Here is a 4,834-nt window from a genome sequence, read left to right as displayed (position 1 = left end):
TCACGAAGTGTACCGCGAGGCCCCTATTTCTCTTTAGGTGGGATGCTATGGTATATGTACCATGAGTAGGATTCCATGATGAACTTATTATCTCCCTCACCTAAATGAGATTCCCTGCACCACGATTTGCTAGCAGGATGCCACGATTATGACAACGCCACCTATGCACTCATGGGGAGAAAATTAAGAGTTACTTCGGAAGAGTTTTCATGGTTAAAATACGATGCATGACATGACAACCTCTAAGGTTTAGTTCCTAAAAACGAAACAAGAAGTCATATCCTAGCTCAAGGCTTAGACATGCTCGAAATTACCAACTATTTTCTATAAGGTCTATTTTATATGACATGAGAATAAATTCAATTCAAGTTGGTTGGAGCAAGTTCGGAACCTAAAACTCATGCTAGTTATTATGGGTTCAAATGATTACGGAGGTCATGTTCATGAAGCCTTGGAAGGCATTGGAAGGCATGAAACGGAGCAAGTTCGAAATAACTCAAGAAAGTTACACCTTATGCCTCAAGAAAATTTGTGTTTTCGCATCGAATGCTAGGTAGCACCCTTTTGTTTTAAAATGTCTTGTGTTGTCGTTCCTTATTCTGTGTTTTCGCATCAAGGTCATTTCATAAAGGTCCTACTAGGAGTTGAATCTAGGTCGTTGGATTCAAAGTCCAAAGTGCTAACCACTACACCATAGAATCCCTTATAAAAATTTATTTTGGAATGGTTTTCCTATTTTATGCAGATTCCACAAGAAGAGAGATCCTATCACGAGTCAAACTCAAGTTATTGGATTCAAAGTTCTAGAGTTGTTTTATCTAACTCGTTGTGATCTTGAGCACCTTTAGAGTGGTTGCAGAAGTATCCCTCCAATGTTGATTGAAGCTCTTGGAGAACATGTAATTTTATATATTTCTTATAGTTAATTTATATATTGTTGTATATTACAAACAAATTGAAATAATACTTTACATCCCAGTCTTTCTTTCTTCCGTGCAAAACTTAACATGAAAACTATATTATTTCAATATTCACTCGAGAAACAAGGGGTTAAAACTATATTATTTCAAACTCTCCATTATTGCTTCTACTTTGCGTGAAAATGCTTCCACTAAATCATGTTGCTAACTAGGTTGTTTGATTTGGTTCAATTCTTGGGTCCACTAGATTGAATCGACCTAGCTCAATTAAACTCTTGATAATATAAAAATCATAAGTTTCTTAAATTACCTTAACTTAAAAGTTTAACCCCTAATTTTTTTTTTAGAATGTTTAGCTTTGTTTCTAGTTGATCTCTAAATGCTTAGAAGTATCTAATAAGATTTCTATTCAAGGAACTTTTCTCTATAAAAGATGTAAGACTTCAGGTTTATTATTAAGGAATTTCAAATGCGTGATTTGATATATCATAGATGACAAAAATATTTATTTGTTTCAAATATCTTATGTTGACCATTCTTTTTTGTCAAGTATTTTGAATATTATGATTGTGAATTACTAATGGCATTAGATTGAATCTCATTAATAACAATATCCCAAAACTCAGGTAAAGATGACATCAAAATTAATACTTTAATTTCATCTTCAAAATTTATTTCCACTTGACTCGGTTGACATGTAATCATAATAGTCACCCGTGCACAAATATTTACAACTTTAAAAGGTAGAAATTATAAGGAGTACAAGAGAAGAGTGCTTAAAATAGTTTCAAAATATAGAAAAAAAATAGTAGGAATTGGTCAAAGTCAACATCCATGGATCACTTATGGATCACTTATGGCACAGCACAACACAGATGAGGGTAACATTTTTTTATTTCTATACTATATTAGGCCCTTTGGTTTATTGACCTTACAAGATGGAGACATGAAGTTTTCTATGTTTGAAATAAATTTGGTTTGATTGTTTTTGGGTTAGCATTGGTACCATCAAAACTTATTTATTTCTTTGAAATGTTCGAGTTTACAATTTACATGTTTTCATTTTTCTACTTTGTCTGCCTGCATTTAGAAATGAAGCAAAATTAGTCTGAGGGTTTTAGGCAGATTGTTATAATTCTAATTTTTAACTAAAAAAAATTAGTCTCGTTGTCACCCTTAAAACTACCCTATAGGTATAATCGACCTATTATCTGTTGGCTTTTTTTCCTTAATCTTTTGATGATAACAAACCTACCTTCAATTATTAACAATTCTCAGTATTTTTGTCCACAGTGTAAGGTTGGGAACAACGATTTCAACGTCTTTTTTGGTTCACTCAAATTAGAGATAAAACGAAGAAGTTCCAGTCAAAACAAATACCCGACGTGATGATGTGGTGGCAAAATTGACACTATGGACCAATCAAATTCAAAACAAGATACCTGACGTGATGATATGGTTAAAACTAGTTGTTACTTTTAAATGAAAAAAAAATTATAATGATTTTATTTATGAAAACGAGTTATTACTTTTAAATGGAAAGAAATTATAATGATTTCATTTAGTTTTCATAAAGATACATGTGGTCTATAATTTTTTATGATAAATTTAAAAATAAATAAATATTATTTTTCGTGTTGCACGTTTCGGTTCACGTTTTAGTGGTCCGTATCAATTCCTATTTTTACAACTTGATCGCTATTTAAACTCATCACCTATTAGTATTTTTCACAGCACAACACACAGAACATTTGTTTCCTCGATCTAAATTTTTTTTAAAAAGCCTCCATTGTTGCTCCCTACAAAACTTCCGATTCTATTTTTTTTATCTTATTCCTGAGAGAGATGTCTATTATTTAAGAGTATTGTGGTGTGTTTCTATAAGATTTCAGACAATTGTACTGGTTTGATCCTAAGCCGTTGAAAGGATTGAGTTTGCTCTTGAACTCGTAAAAAGAGCGGTATACCGGTTTGATCCTGAGCTGTGGAAAGGATTGAGTTTGCTCTTCAACTCATAAAAAGAGCGGTGTACCGGTTTGATCCTGAGCCGTGGAAAGGATTGAGTTTGCTCTTGCAGTCGTAAAAAGAGTGGTGTAGCGGTTGGGCTCTAATCCGAGGAAAGAGTTAGAAAGTTTTATTCAAAGTTTTATTCAAATTCCCACTATAAAACGATGGTGTTATATTTTCTAACCCTTTTCCTATTTAAGTTTTTTCCTATTTAAGTTCTAAATTATTGTTAAGTTTTATTGCATGGTATCAAGTTTGATTGTTATTAAAAAAAAAATTTAATAATTAGATTGTTGAAACCCTATTCACCCCCTCTAGGGTTGTCATATCGATCCAACATTATCCTTCCACCAATAGGAGCAAAGGCAACGTTACTATGTGAAAGTTTCATGTCATTTATTCAACAATAAGGGTGTTAGCATGCATTTGGAAATGAACCCATATTTAAAAAATTTAGATAAAATAGAAAAGAATTGTTATCTCAAAGACAATGATACTATGTGAAACTAGCCTCAAGATTCTTCCTTAACTCTTAGGGGTGGTAAACCAACGGTTCCTTCACCCAAGACCCATGGCCCAACTCCCAACATGGAAGGGATAATCTAGAGAATCATTCCAAGAACCCTAACGAATGGGTTACAAACTCACATTATCAAGCTCGACAACAAACAATGTCGCCGGCAAATTTAGGAAGACTACATGAAATTACGAATATATCAATGTAGGATTTTTTAATTTACCGATTTTTAAAATGTTAAATTATGTGAAATTACTAGCAAAGAAGAATATTTTAGAGAGCTATTCCTTTTTATTTAAGATTTTGATATTTAAGAAAAGAGAAAATGAATAAAAATAGGAGACATTTTATAGATTTAGGAGGAGTAAGTGAAAACAAAAAGGGAGTCATGACCCATGTTCGGTGGGTTCTCGAGGCACGGATTGCAAGTTAAAACAGGTTGAAAACAAAGTAAAATGTTTTCTCGAAATAAAAAACATGGAGTGAGTACAAAGTTGACTATTGCAAGTTAAAACAGGTTGAAAACAAAGTAAAATGTTTTCTCGAAATAAAAAACATGGAGTGAGTACAAAGTTGACTATTGCAAGTTAAAACAGGGCCCAAACAGGTTCAAAACAAAGTTGACTATCGGTAATTATTCTTATTTCTTTTACCTTTAGACACTCGGTGGTCGGGAGTAAATCGAACAAAGTATCTGTCCAAAATAAAAGGGCCCAACCAGATTTGAACTGGTGACCTCTTGATCTGCAGTCAAATGCTCTACCACTGAGCTATGGACCCATTTTGCATGATTTTAACTTTAGTGACTCCTTCTACAGAGTGTCAATCCAAAAGTGTAAAAAGTGTCTGTCCAAAATAAAAGGGCCCAACCAAGTTCAAACGGGTGACCGGTCAAATTCTCTACCACTGAGCCATGGATCCATTTTGTAGGATTTTAACCTTAGTGACCCCGTAGACATAGTGTCGGTCCAAAAAGTGTAACAAATTTCTATCCTAGATAGAAGGGCCCAACTAGGTTCGAATTGGTCACCTCTTGATCTGCAATTAAATGCTCTAACATTGAGCTATGGTCCCATTTTGTATGATCTCAATCTTAGTGACCCCTTCTACAGATTATCGGTCCAAAAGTGACCCTACCGAATCGACTATGGACCAATTTTGTATAAATTGGTGGATTACCTATCGGGAATTAAACACAGGTCGTTAGATTCAAAGTCGAAAGTGCTAACCACTACACCATAGAACCACTCGTTAAACTTTATTTTGACAGCGATTTTGATAAGCGTCAACAACGCTGGATTTTGCAAAGCTAGAGGTCGTAGTATGCTTACAGACTTTCACAAGGTGTTTTCAACTTCTTTTATAGGTAATTGAACTTTTGAGTCCATGC

General features: G+C 33.8%; 1 non-coding gene across 1 annotated transcript; it reads right to left on the bottom strand.

The window, feature by feature from the left end:
* Nucleotides 1-4,152: 4,152 nt before the first annotated feature.
* Nucleotides 4,153-4,224, bottom strand: TRNAC-GCA (transfer RNA cysteine (anticodon GCA)). Its single transcript has one exon. It is a non-coding gene; the product is annotated as a tRNA-Cys (tRNA).
* Nucleotides 4,225-4,834: the final 610 nt, after the last annotated feature.

The sequence above is a fragment of the Cucurbita pepo genome, unplaced genomic scaffold (genome assembly GCF_057944985.1).
Source record: "Cucurbita pepo subsp. pepo isolate OVF unplaced genomic scaffold, ASM5794498v1 scafford_2, whole genome shotgun sequence".
Taxonomy (NCBI): Eukaryota; Viridiplantae; Streptophyta; class Magnoliopsida; order Cucurbitales; family Cucurbitaceae; genus Cucurbita; species Cucurbita pepo.
This window is presented reverse-complemented; position numbering and strand designations above follow the sequence as displayed.